Raw genomic sequence first — 14583 nt, 5'->3', positions numbered from 1 at the left:
CTGTTGTTGCTTTTTTTTGTTTTTTCCTCTTCTTTTTTTTTTTGAGGGGGGGTGTCTGGGATAGAGAAGGGGGAAAGAGAAGGGTTGATTAGGATTGGTATGTCTAGGGGTTCGGTATGCTTAGTACAGGGAAGTATAGTAAAGAAGAGAAGGGGCTTCTAGTTGCCTGGCAACTTCCTTAGTGGGTTTTAGAGAGCTCTAGCTATCCGGTTCCTTGCGTTCCCTTTTCCTATTTCCTTATTTCCTTATTTCCTATAACCTGGGGTCTCTTTCCACTCTGCCGGTCCTGCCCAATTCCTCATGGGCTACCCCTCCTGGCAACCTCCTATCTATCGTCACACTCTCAGGAAAAGGGGCCCTACTGGACGCCCGCGCTATGCAGTGCCAGATCAGGTGATCCCTGGATAGAATTTTGAATCGAAAATCCCCCTTGCTTTCGGAAGCGGGCTTACGATACACGTGGTACGTAGCTCCGACCGGTGCGGCTGGGATTGATACAGAAAGCAAGACCACTTCCTGCCCCCTAGCAAGGACGCTCGGGAAGTTCGGAAAGAGAGCTCCAACCCCTTGCTTTCAACTGGGATGCCCGTTGCGGGGAGTCGGCTATCTTTCAAGTCGGGTCTCTCCGTCTTACTTTCGGGCTCCCAATTGGTGCGGCTGGCTGGAGATTTTAAGGAAAAGAGATAGAGCTCAGAACCCCCCTTTCGGGTTGAGCAGCGGTCCACGGTCTCTCTCACTAACCGGACCAAGAGAAAGGCAAGAAGGAGCGATAGAGAGGAGGGCAGAGAATTCAGTTGCCAGGAGATTCCACCCCCTTCCCACCAGTGCACTGGATTTTCCTTTTTCCTTATACTCACGCGTCTTCTATGATGATCCCGGGATCGATGAATAAGCCGGCTGGATCCCTCTTTTGCTCCCCGGCTGAACTCCTAGGGCTTTCGATTACCGCCCAGAAGATGGCTGGGGGTCCAAAAGGATCTTCCCAGGCAAAATGGCCTGGAGCCGGCTGAAGATTTCGGGGCCCCCAGTCAGCAGCTTGGGAGAACCGCAAGCCCCACGTTGGGCGCCAACTGTTACGGAAAAATCTGGGTGCGGGGTTACTCTGCCACCCAGCTCATCGGACTAAGTCCGTGGGTCCCTGCGGAAGAAAATGAGCTCAGCCGGACGCAGGAGCAAACTGCAGAAGATCCAAGTTTATTGTGCAACAGGTTCAAGGCGAGATTGAACAGCCAGAAAGGGGTGACATGAACTTTTGAGATTTCCCTCCATATCCCAGAATACAGTGCATGAAACGTCATGAATACATTATGGGAAGGTTGGGTTTCACCAGTTACATCATGAATATAATTTACACGTCATGAATACATTAAGAAAAGGTGGAGTTACATTAATTAACATTTCGGATGAGGGAGGGGGAACATGCGGAGTGAGAAATATACATAGATACACATGTATTGAGTACCGGTGGTGGCAAGACAATGGGTCAGAAATATGCATCGTCTGTCACCTAGTATTGCCCGAAGGGAGGATTTGCACAACTATCTGACAGGATTAAGAAGTTCCTGTGTACGTGACCTGCCGCTTTGGGGATTATGGAGGTAGGGGTAGCATTATGGAGTCCAGGGGGAGCTGAGTTGAATGACACCAAAAGTGAAGAAATCGGAGTTACGGTTGATTTTATATCAATTTTTGAAGATTTCAGTGATTTCTAAGCCACTCTGTACTATAGAGCAAAAGCAGAAACAGAGTGGATACATTGTAACAGGATTTTGACAGTATTACTTGAGAGATTATGGAGGACAGGGGAGGGGTGATGGAGTCCTAGAGAAATTGAGCAAATATATTGTAGTGAAGAAGACATTGCCCCCCCCCCGTTCCGTATCAGTCTGGGAGACAGGGATGCCCATCCCGGCTCGCAACCCCCCCCCAATATAAATTACCGGGCGAGCGCGGGTCGTGCCCATTCTATACCCTTGGAAGATTAGGGGAGACCTGCCCCTTTCCCCCCATAGACCTCCGCCTGGGACCCCCCCAAAGGGCGACTTGCCGGGTTCGCTGCCCCCCTGGCGTTTTATTTTGGATCACTTTGTTTGATGTTCCAATGAAGGTGGTAAACTCCTTTGATGTTATTATGGGTGTGAAATATGTTGGCGGGGGTGTTTATTGGCTTGTCTTTGTTTTTCTTTGATTATGTGTTTTTGTGTTTTTATATCTGCATCCCCCTCTGAGTCTCTCCCCCCAATTTCTCCACAGAAGGAAGAACAGAGAGGGCAACAGAACAGGGGCAAATACCGAGAAATGGGTGGGGAGACAGCCAATGAAACCAGTGGGGCCCTGGGAGCATCTGTGTGTGGGGGGGGGGACGTTGCCAGGAATTTTGGGGATAAAGGATTTGGGGACACAGCAGGGGTCTCTGGCTGCCCCCCTGGCGTTTTATTTTGGATCGCTTTGTTTGATGTTCCAATGAAGGTGGTAAATTCTTTTGAAGAAGAAGAAGAAGAGTTTGGATTTGATATCCCGCCTTTCACTCCTTTTAAGGAGTCTCAAAGCTGCTAACATTCTCCTTTCCCTTCCTCCCCCACAACAAACACTCTGTGAGGTGAGTGGGGCTGAGAGACTTCAGAGAAGTGTGACTGGCCCAAGGTCACCCAGCAGCTGCAGGTGGAGGAGCGGGGAAGCGAACCCGGTTCCCCAGATTACAAGACTACCACTCTCAACCACTACACCACACTGGCTTTTGATGCTATTATGGGTGTGAAATATGTAGGCGGGGTGTTTATTGGGTTGTATTTGTTTTCATTTGATTATGTGTGAAATATACTCAGAGTCGCAAAGTGATTTCATGCTCTTTATTCAGCTCATAGCGGTGAGGAGGAATGAATGAATGTCCCCTCACAGTATCTGCTTTATATAAATTATTTACACAATGGGCTGCACATGATTGGCTAATTCCGGAATTCTACTGTAAGCCAATCAGGTTGTGGATTCACTTCTATCTGGAGCATGATTGGGTGGTTCCTGCCAACCAATCATACTGCTCCATTGTTCTAGAACCAATCAGACTGCTGCAATTTGGATCCTATTCAACTCAGTACATAACACCCCTCCCCTCTAAGTTCCAGTCCTGCCCGGGAGTTCGCATTCATAGTCCTCGAGGTACACCGGCGGCCTACGTGTGCGTTGCGGCCTGGGGTGTTCCCTGGTCCGGGCTCCAGGTTCTGGCTCGTGTTCCAAGGATGCTGGCTGTGATGGGGCTGCTTGGTCTGGCGCAACTGGCTCGCTCAGTCGTGGTTCTGGTTCTGGTGTCCTTTCGGCCTCACGGGTCCTCTCTGTATTTACTGGTTCTGCCTCTCCTGCTGGCCCCTCCTGCTCTATGGGCCTCACTGCCCCGCTGTTCCCTTGGGACTCCTCTGACCTGTCCTCCTCCTGGTTTTCTCCCAGGAATCGTCGCCGTATCTGGTCGCAGTGGCGGTGCCAGCATTGCCCCCCATCCATTAGCACCTCGTATGACACGGGGCCAGTGACCCTGGTGACTGTGGCGGGTACCCATGCTGGGCCTGCCCCCAAATTCTTTGTGTACACTGGGTCCTGGGCCATGAAGGTCCGGGGGTTCCTGCCTTCCCCCACCACTACCTCATCCTGAGCTCTATCGGGGTGAAGGCGGTCCAATCTGATTGCAAGGCGCCGACCCATTAGTAGTTCAGCGGGGCTCCGGCCAGTCGTTGAGCTGGGGGTGCTGTGCTGTGCTAGGAGGAATGTGGCAAGGCGGTACTCCCAATCCCCTTGCGTCATGCGGCGAAGGGTGTCCTTGGTGGTCCGCACCATGCGTTCTGCTTGGCCATTGGTGGCAGGGTGGAATGGTGCCGAACGGATGTGGCGGATGGCGTTCTGCGCTGTGAAGGTTTGGAATTCTCCTGACGTAAATGCAGTCCCGTTGTCTGAGACGAGAGTGTCCGGGAGCCCGTGGGTTGCAAACAGCCTGCGTAGTACCCGGATGGCTGCGGACGTGGAAGTGGACGGTACCAGTGCGACTTCCAGCCATTTGGTGTAGGAGTCCACCACTATGAAGAATGTTTTCCCCTGAAAGGGGCCAGCGAAGTCCACATGCAGGCGTGACCATGGTGCTCGGGCGGACTCCCAGGACTGGACTGGGGCCCTTGGGGGATCTGGGCGGGATTCTTGGCAGGCCTGGCAGTGTTTGACCCAGGCCTCTATCTCTCCGTCGATCCCTGGCCACCACACATAACTCCTGGCAAGGGCCTTCATTCTTACTACCCCTGGGTGTGTCTCGTGTAGGGCTGTGAGGACCCTTTTGCGGAGGGGCTGGGGAACAACGACCCTGCTTCCCCATAACAGGCACCCCTTGTGGGCCGACAGTTCATGTTTGCGGGTTGTGTAGCTGGTGAATTCTGGCCCGGGGCTGCTGCTGGGCCATCCCCTCCACACCCAGTCCAGGAATGGTGTGCAACTTCTTGTGCCTGAATGGGGCGGTCGGGAAGCAGCTCCAGGCTCATAACCTCTTGTGCAGGTGCTGGGTCGGGGCCTGTTTCCGGTAGTGGTAGCCTGCTGAGGGCATCCGCATGGCCCATTGCCTTCCCTGGGCAGTGAATCAGTGCATACTGGTAGCTGGCAAGGAAAACTGACCACCTGAGGACGTGGGGAGACAGCACTTGGGGGGTCTGCCTTTTGGGGGCAAACAAGCCAAGCAACGGCTTGTGGTCAGTCACCACGGTGAAGGGCCGCCCGTACAAGAAATCATGGAATTTTTTTACTCCCTTCACGATTGCCAGACCCTCCTTGTCTATTTGCGAGTAGTTCCGCTTGGTTGCGTTGAGTGTCTGGGGAAAGTATGCCACCGGTACCTCTCTTCCATCCTGGAGTTGGTGTCCCAGGACAGCGCCAATGCCATAGGGTGAGGCGTCGCATGCTAGCACCACCGGCAGCCTCTCGTCGAAGTGTACCAAGACAGAGTTTGAGACAAGCAAGTCCTTGACTGCCTGGAATGCGGCCTCCTGGCGCTGGCCCCACACCCAAGGGGCCCGCTTGTCCAGGAGTCTGTGTAGGGCTCTGCTACCGCCGCCTTGTGGGGAAGGAAGGAATGGTAAAAGTTCAATAGTCCCAAGAAGGCCTGAAGTTCAGTCTTGCTCTTGGGCGCTGGGGCATCACAAATGGCCCGTACCTTGTCCCCAGTCGGGTGGACCCCTTCTGCGTCCACCATTAATCCCAGAAAGTCCACCTGAGGCACTCCTAGTAGACATTTTTCCCGCTTCACCTTGAGACCCGCCGTCTGGAAACGGTGCAGAACGGTGCGGAGGCGGTCCTCAAACTCCTCTGGTGTGGGCCCGGCAATCAGCACATCATCGAAGAAGGGGGTGACACCAGGAATCCCTTTAAGGAGAGAGTCCATTAGATTCTGGAATATGCCTGGTGCCACGCTGACCCCGAATTGCAGCCGCTTTACCCTGAACGCTCCTCTGTGCGTCACAATCGTCTGTGCCTCTGCTGTGGCCTCATCTACTGGCAGCTGTTGATAGGCTTGGGCCAAGTCCAGCTTGCCAAAAATTTTCAACCCAGCCAGGGTGGCAAGGACATGGCTGACCACTGGCACTGGGTATGCGTGGGCCGTGAGGGCCTTGTTTATGGTACATTTGTAGTCTGCGCAGATGCGGACCGAACCATTAGGCTTGACGGGTGTGACGGTTGGGGTTTCCCAGGGGGCATTAGGCACTGGCTCCAGCACTCCTTGCTCCACGAGCCGGTCCAATTCCTCGTCTATACGGGGTTTCAGGGCGAACGGGACCCGGCGGGCCTTGAGCCTGACCGGTCGTACTGCGGGGTCAAGCTGTAGCGCAATGGGGGGGCCCGTATACTGTCCCAATTTCCCATCGAAAACCCCTGGAAATTCCTTGCAGATGGCGTCCACGTCCGCTTGTAAGGTAGTGTGGTTCACCCCGGTGACAGCTAGCCCCAGTGGTCCAAACCATGCCAATCCCAGTAAGCTAATGTAGGGGCCCTTGACCACAAGCAAGTCCAATTGCCGCGTCCGCCCTCGGTATTGCACCCTGAAGGTCCCCACCCCCATTGTGGGGACCTTACGTTTCTGGAAGTCCCAGAGGGTGAATGGGGCCGGCCTGAGTTTGGGACCCCCAGTAGGACACAGTTTCCTTAAGGTCCTTGCCGAGATTATGGATAGAGTTGAACCCGTGTCAAGCTCCATGTGGCATGGGGCCCCCTCTATCTGTACCTCTACATAAATTTTCTCTACGTTGGGGTGGGGCAACTGGTATACCTGGCAGTCCGTGAGCTCCGTCGAGTTGCCTTGGTCCGTTGGGCCCCGGGACCTGGGGCTCTTGGATTGGTCATCTGATGCCTGGCGTCGGGTGGGCCGAGCCCAACACACGCGGGCGATGTGTCCCGATTTTCTGCACTGCCTGCACTCTGCGTTGCGGAAACGGCAGGTCCTCCTCTCGTGACTCTCCCCGCAGCTTGCGCAGTTTCCTCCTTCTCGCCGAGGCAGCTGTGGTCTGTGCGCTGCTTGAGTGTGCTGCTGTACTCAGTGCACCTCCTCCCTGTCGGATCCTGAGTCGTCGGTGAGGTCTTCGTGGTGGACCCTCAGTTGGGATGGCAGGCTCGGCCGTGCCTCTTGCGTCGACCTCTCGGCAGCTTCCGTTGCCAGGGCCTCCTCCAGAGCGACCTGGAACGTTAGGTCCTTCTTGGCGTAGAGGCGTCGTTGCAGCTTCTCATCCTTCAGGCCACTGACGAGGCGGTCACGAAGCATGTTCTCCAGCTCTGAGAAGTTGCAGAACCGGGCAGCTTGGCGGAGAGAGGTCACAAACCCAGTTATGGTTTCCCCAGGGGCTTGCCGCTTTGCGTAGAAGGCATTTCGACGAGCCACCACTGAGGGCTGCGGCGAAAAGTGCCCCTTCAGCTGTTCCATTATTGTTTTGTATGGAACAGTAGCGACGTCTTCAGGTGCAAGGAGAGCCCGGGCGATTTCAAACGTTTCCTCTCCGCAGACGCTGAAGAGTATCGCCCTCTTCTTGGCGTCTTCTTCGTTGGTGACCCCTTTGGCTTCTAGGAGGAAGGTGAAACAGGAGGCGTACGCTTCCCAGTCTCCAGATGCTGGGTTGAATGGCGAGAAGTTGCAGTTGGCTGCCATTCTGAGTTCCTTATATCCCGGAGCTGAAGCCTGGATACACGGTGCGAGGCAGCTGTGCGGCAGGTGGCGGTGCTGCGGTGCGGTGTGTGGCACTCAGCTCAGCGGGATCCCACCTTCGTCGCCAGTGAAATATACTCAGAGTCGCAAAGTGATTTCATGCTCTTTATTCAGCTCATAGTGGTGAGGAGGAATGAATGAAAGTCCCCTCACAGTATCTGCTTTATATACATTATTTACACAATGGGCTGCACATGATTGGCTAATTCCGGAATTCTACTGTAAGCCAATCAGGTTGTGGATTCACTTCTATCTGGAGCAGGATTGGGTGGTTCCCGCCAACCAATCATACTGCTGCATTGTTCTAGGACCAATCAGACTGCTGCATTCTGAATCCTATTGTTCTAGGACCAATCAGACTGCTGCATTTTGGATCCTATTGTTCTAGGACCCATCAGACTGCTGCAGTTTGGATCCTATTCAACTCAGTACATAACAGGCTCTGTACTCAACATACAGTGAAAGCACATGATTTCCCCCAAAGACTTCTGGGAAGTGTAGTTTACCCCCTCAAAGAGCCACAATACTTAACAAACTGCAGCTCCCGTGATTCAGCTGGAAGCTGAAGGAGCGTCTCCACCCCCATCATTCTGCCCGGACGCTGAGGTCCAGCGCCGAGGGCCTTCTGGCAGTTCCCTCACTGCGAGAAGCAAAGCTACAGGGAACCAGGCAGAGGGCCTTCTCAGTGGTGGCACCCGCCCTGTGGAACACCCTTCCAGCAGATGTCAAAGCGATAAACAACTACCTGACATTTAGGAGACATCTTAAGGCAGCCCTGTTCAGGGAAGTTTTTAACGTGTGATATTTTATTGTATTTTTGGTTTTTATGGAAGCCGCCCAGAGTGGCTGGGGAGGCCCAGCCAGATGGGCGGGGTATAAATAATAAATTATTATTATTATTATTATTATTATTATTATTATTATTATTATTAGCTGAATCTCTTTCTTCAATGCTGGAGATGGGACAATGTTCTCTCCTGCACCTGGAGGCAGCAAGCCAGCTTGGGGGTGGCAGGCTGTGTTTGTCCTACGATGCCTCACCCCTGTGTCCTCCAGCCCAGCATCTGCCCCTGAAGCAGCCACCTCACTCCCAATGACAGGGGCGGCCCTGGGCAATCCTGGCCACATGCCCTGATCTGTGCCAGGGCCCAAGAAAGCATTGCAATCAGAGATGCAATCGCTTGTATCTTGAGGATAATTGAGCCCATTGAGGATAATTAAGTGCACTTTCAGATTATTACTGTTATTATTACTTCACCATTTATCAACTGAGGGCCCTTGGAATGTCGGACAGGACTCTGCCCCAGGGAGCTCACATTCAGGTTTGACAGCGTGGGGAGAGAACAGCAGAGGGAGAGTTGGAAGCGGCAGGGGTAGGAAGACAGGGAGGTTAAACAAGGGCAGGGATTGGGAGCCCACTGCCTGCCAATGGGAAGCAGAGTCAGGCCACATCCGGAAGACCTCAGGTTCCCCATCCCTGAGCAAGAGCTTCATTCGAAATTTGGGGTTTGAAGCAGATGAGGTTTACAAAAGGGGGCAGGAGTGAAGAAGGATATGTAGACTTCTAAAGTGACCCAAAGTCATACAGCCACAAAAGTTATGGTCCCAGGCAGGTGTTTCTCAGGAGAAAGATAATTCTGCATCCCTTGAAATGTCCCCTGAATCAGTCTGGGCAAATACACACAACCAAGTTCTGGGGACTTGAAGTTCTATAATGTCTGGTGGGTCAGGCCAAAGGGGACCCATCGAGTCCAGGATCCTCTTCTCCCAAAGGCCAACTATGGACCCCAATGGGCAAGCAGGATTGGAGTCCCAGAGCCTCTCCCTTGACGCCGTTTCCTGCAAGTGGGATTCAGAATCATCGCTGCCTCTGATGGTGGAGGGAGACCACAGCCAGCCGGACTAGGAGCCATTAGAGCTTCTCCTCCATGAATCTGCCTAGTCCGTCTTTCAGGCCACCCAGGTTGACATCTGATGTCTTTCCACAGGGTGGGAGCCACTGCCAAGAAGGCCCTTTGCCTGGTACCCTGTAACTGAATCACCGGAGGAGGAGGTCCTCAGTGTCTGGGCTGAGCGATGGGGGTGGAGACCCTCCTTTGGGGCTGCCTTCAGATGTCTTCTAAAGCCTTTATACTTCCTTGTCTCCTTGGCACGGGGGGGGGGGCATTACTCCATACCCTCCAGGATTTCTCAGGGGAAAATAGGCATGTCTTCAGGAAAAGCAGGACATTCTTGGATCAAATCAGAAACCAGGTCGGCTTCTGTAAATCTGGGAGGAGGAGTTTTGGCGCAGGGTATAAAAGCCTCCAGCCGTGGAAGAAGCTCCAGCTCAGCCCAGAAGGTTTTCTCCAGCAGCCGAGAGAAGCTCCCAGCCCACAGCCAGCCATCATGGAAACCGTCATGACAGTCGACGTGCCCGACATGGGTGGGGATACCCTTGCCTGGTAAGTCCAGGGGTAGTTGCCTCTCTAGGCAGGTTGGGCAGAAACTCCTCTTTCCACCTGGAAAATAACCATCCATGCCTCTCTTTTTATCCTTCCTTCCTCCCTTCCTTCCTTCCTCCCTCCCTCCCTCCCTCCCTCCCTCCCTTCCTCCTTCCTTCCTTCTCTCCAGCTTGTTGATCGTCTTCCCCTGGTACCATCGTTTAGTCTCTAAGTTCGTGAACCCTCTCCAGCCCTCCCTCTCATTAGGAACCTCTCCAGCCCTCTTTGCACGAGGTCAAGGAGGCTTTTTCTGAGCTGCGTGAACTGCTCTGCAACAAGCTCCACGTGGACCCCATCAACTTCAGGGTGAGGCTGCTCCCCCACCCCAAGGGGCTGCCCTGGGGGTGGGGACTGGGGGTGCCGTGTGTGTGTGTCACTCTGGGTGGCTTACAGGATATAAAACATGGTAAATCATTAGACATTAAAAATTTCCTGATACAGGGTTGCCTTCAGTTAGCTGTTTATTTCCTTGACATCTGGTGGGAGGGCATTCCACAGGGCGGGTGCCACAACTAAGAAGGCCCTCCGCCTGCTTCCCTGTAACCTCACCTCTCACAGTGAGGGAACTGCCAAAAGGGTCGCCTTCAAAGGTAGCCCCACATAGAGTGCATTGCAGTAGTCCAAGCGGGAGATAACTATTTTTTAAATAAGATATTTATTAAGATTTTTTTTAAGTATAACAGAAAAAATAAACAAAAAAATAACAAAAATACAAAATAAAAATACCGTATTTTTCGCTCTATAACATGCACCCGACTATAACACGCATGTAGTTTTTAGAGGAGGAAAATCCATAGGCATGCCACCCATAGGCATTCCCTCCATAACACGCACAGACATTTCCCCTTACTTTTTAGGAGGAAGAAAGTGAGTGTTATGGTGCAAAAAATACGGTAGTTAAAAAACACTCAGATTTTCCATTACTTATTTTCCTTTAGCTTGTTTCCCGGAGCTCCTCATACCTCCCTTTTTTGTATTCCACTTCCACCTGTTGGATCAGCAAATCCTTACCCTCTTTAATTATCCTATTCTTTGATCTTAAAAATAATAGCATTAAATTTTTACCTATTTATAACCCTTTTATCATATTCCCTTAAAGCATTACAGCTTATAACCACTTAATTTCTATCCAACATCATTCTAACATTCATTAATTTTACAATATTTCTGTAGATAATCTTTGAATTTCTTCCAATCTTCTTCCACCGACTCTTCTCCCTGGTCTTGGATTCTGCCAGTCATTTCTGCCAGTTCTATATAGTCCATCAGCTTCATCTGCCATTCTTCCAAAGTGGGTAAATCTTGTGTCTTCCAATACTTTGCAATGAGTATTCTTGCTGCTGTTGTGGCATACATAAAAAAAGTTCTGTCCTTCTTTGGCACCAATTGGCCGACTATGCCTAGGAGAAAGGCCTCTGGTTCCTTCAAGAAGGTATATTTAAATACCTATTTCAGTTAATTATATATCATTTCCCAGAAAGCCTTAATCCTTGGGCACGTCCACCAAAGGTGAAAGAATGTACCTTCAGTTTCTTTACATTTCCAACATTTCCTTGGGGGTCTCTCTAGGTGGCCCCTGTTGGTACCCCCACCCCTTATTCAGAGGGATGGAATCCAGAGCAGGGGAAGGGTCCACATCCCCCTCTGAGTCTCTCACCCCAACTTCTCCAGAGTAGGAATCACAGAGAGGGCAACAGACCAGGGGCAAATACCAAGAAATGGGTGGGGAGACAACCAATGAGACCAGGGGGGGCCCTGGGAGCATCGGGGGGGGACCTTGCCAGGAATTTTGGGGATAAAAGATTTGGGGACACAGCAGGGGTCTCTGGCTCTGAAAAGCACTGCAGCTTTTTTTTGGGGACAAAATGCCATAGCACCCAACCCACCCCCCCCCCCGCTGATGCTTAATGATACCCCTTGAGTGACAGAGAAGACCCCCCCTTTCCATGCCCCCCCAACTAACCCCCCACCCCCAGGCCTGTCCCCTCCCTCTGTCCCGGAGAAGGAGACACAGGAAGCCAGGTCAGATTGCAGAGGGAGGATTTATTAGAGGGTCAAGCGTCACATGGGGGCTGGAAGGTGAGACCAGCAGGAGGCGGGGGGTGATGAGGACTTCGACAGGAGCTGGAAGAGAAAAGAGGGGGTGACTCCTTCTGCCAGGGGGCAGATCCCACAGCAGATTCAACAGATTGAGGTTGAATCCTGACAAGACAAAAGTACTGTTTTGTTTTGTTTTTTTATAAAATTTTTATTGGTTTTACAAAGTTTTTTTTAAAAAACAAACAAACACTTAAAAAGACATACAAACACGTATAATTTCATAACATTTTTTTCATAAACGTCTTTTCCGGGACTCCCCCATACCCCCCCTTTCTGCATCCCAATGTCCATAATTTATAGCAACTCCCAATTGTTCCTTTCCACCCTCTGTCATCTTAGTCTTTTCTGTATTCTGACCTTATATCACTGTATCCCTTTATTCCTGAAAACCACAACATTCTAACATTCATCAAGTTTATAATAGTCCTTAAGATAGCTTTTGAATTTTCTCCATTCTTCTTCCGCCGTCTCTTTTCCCTGATCACGGATTCTGCCTGTCATCTCAGCCAATGTCATATAGTCCATCACCTTCGTGACAAAAGTACTGTTTTGGGGGGAAAGGAGGCGGGCAGGTGTGGAGGATTCCCTGGTCTTGAATGGGGTAACTGTGCCCCTTAAGGACCTTAAGGACTCACAGCTGTCCATGGAGGCACAGGTCATTTCTGTGTCCAGGGCAGCTGTCTCCCAGCTCCATCTGGTCCACAGGATGAGACCCCCACCCCCAGTTTCATAGAATCATAGAATCATAGAATCATAGAGTTGGAAGAGACCACAAGGGCCATCTAGTCCAACCCCCTGCCAAGCAGGAAACACCATCAGAGCACTCCTGACATATGGTTGTCAAGCCTCTGCTTAAAGACCTCCAAAGTAGGAGACTCCACCACACTCCTTGGCAGCAAATTCCACTGTCCAACAGCTCTTACTGTCAGGAAGTTCTTCCTAATGTTTAGGTGGAATCTTCTTTCTTGTAGTTTGGATCCATTGCTCCGTGTCCGCTTCTCCGGAGCAGCAGAAAACAACCTTTCTCCCTCCTCTATGTGACATCCTTTTATATATTTGAACATGGCTATCATATCACCCCTTAACCTCCTCTTCTCCAGGCTAAACATGCCCAGCTCCCTTAGCCGTTCCTCATAAGGCATCGTTTCCAGGCCTTTGACCATTTTGGTTGCCCTCCTCTGGACACGTTCCAGTTTGTCAGTGTCCTTCTTGAATTGTGGTGCCCAGAACTGGACACAGTACTCCAGGTGTGGTCTGACCAGAGCAGAATACAGTGGCACTATTACTTCCCTTGATCTAGATGCTATACTCCTATTGATGCAGCCCAGAATTGCATTGGCTTTTTTAGCTGCCGCGTCACACTGTTGGCTCATGTCAAGTTTGTGGTCAACCAAGACTCCTAGATCCTTTTCACATTGTCTCGCCAAAGTGGTGCATGCTCTGGTTATCTCCCGCTTGAACTACTGCAATGCACTCTATGTGGGGCTACCTTTGAAAGCGACCCTTTTGGTGGTTCCCTCACTGTGAGAGGTGAGGTTACAGAGAAGCAGGCAGAGGGCCTTCTCGGTTGTGGCACCCGTGCCGTGGAACACCCTCCCACCAGATGTCAAGGAAATTTTTTAATGTCTAATGTCTTTCAATGTTTTAGGTCCTGTAAGCCACCCAGAGTGACACTGACACACACACACACACACACACAATCATGGCACTCCCCAGCCCACCCCCAGGCAGCCCCTTGGGGTGGGGGAGCAGCCTCACCCAGACGTTGAGGGGGTCCACGTGGAGCTTGTGGCAGAGCAGTTCACGCAGCTCGGAAAAAGCCTCCTTGACCTCGTGCAAAGAGACCTGGAGAGGATCCTAATGAGAGGGGAGGGCTGGAGGCGTCCCCCAAGTTAGAGAAGAAACGCTGGCTCCTGGGGTAGACCACCAGCAGGCTGAAGAGAAGGAAGGAAGGAAGGATAAAAAGAGAGGCATGGATGGTTATTATCCAGGTGGAAAGAGGAGTTCCTGCCCAACCTGCTTAGAGAGGCGACCACCCCTGGACTTACCGGACAAGGGTCTCCCCACCAAAGATGGCCACGTCCACTTTGCTCCCCCAAGTGTTGATGAGCTGCTTCTCTTCAGCCGTATTGCTTGCCATGATGGCTGGCTGTGGGCTGGGAGCTTTTCTCGGCTGCTGGAGAAAACCTTCTGGGCTGAGCTGGAGCTTCTTCCAGGGCTGGAGCCATTTATACCCTGCGCCAAAGCTCCTCCTCCTGGGTTTACAGAAGCTGTCCTGGTTTCTGATTTGATCAAAGAATGCTGTGATTTTCCTTTAGACATGCCTATTTTCCTCTGAGAAATCCTGGAGGGTATGGAGTAATGCCACCCCTGTGCCAAGGAGACAAGCAAGTATAAAGGCTTTAGAAGACATCTGAAGGCAGCACCAAAGGAGCGTCTCCACCCCCATCGCTTGGCCTGGACACTGAGGTCCTCCTCCTCCGGTGATTCAGTTACAGGGTACCAGGCAAAGGGCCTTCTTGGCAGTGGCTCCCGCCCTGTGGAAAGCCCTCCCATCCGATGTCAACCTGGGCGGCCTGAAAGGACTAGGCAGATTCATGGAGGAGAAGCTCTAATGGCTCCTAGTCTGGCTGGCTCTGCTCTCCCTCCACCATCAGAGGCAGCGATGCATCTGAATCCCATGTGTGTATTTGCCCAGACTGATTCAGGGGACATTTCAAGGGGCGCAGAATCATCTTTCTTTCTGAGAAACGCCTGCCTGGGACCTTAACTTTTCTAGCTGTA

General features: G+C 51.8%; 1 long non-coding RNA gene across 1 annotated transcript in view; it reads right to left on the bottom strand.

The window, feature by feature from the left end:
* LOC309530638 overlaps window positions 1-13980 on the bottom strand; it is a 130714-nt gene extending 116734 nt beyond the window's left edge. Inside the window, exon 1 of the long non-coding RNA XR_014218798.1 lies at window positions 13848-13980. This is a non-coding gene — a long non-coding RNA (uncharacterized lncRNA). The remainder of the gene's footprint in view (window positions 1-13847) is intronic.
* Window positions 13981-14583: the final 603 nt, after the last annotated feature.

Source organism: Podarcis vaucheri (assembly GCF_965113315.1).
Source record: "Podarcis vaucheri genome assembly, chromosome: 4".
In the NCBI taxonomy this organism is placed as follows: Eukaryota; Metazoa; Chordata; class Lepidosauria; order Squamata; family Lacertidae; genus Podarcis; species Podarcis vaucheri.
The sequence above is the reverse complement of the archived record's forward strand: the minus strand, read 5'-3'. Positions and strand labels throughout refer to the sequence as shown.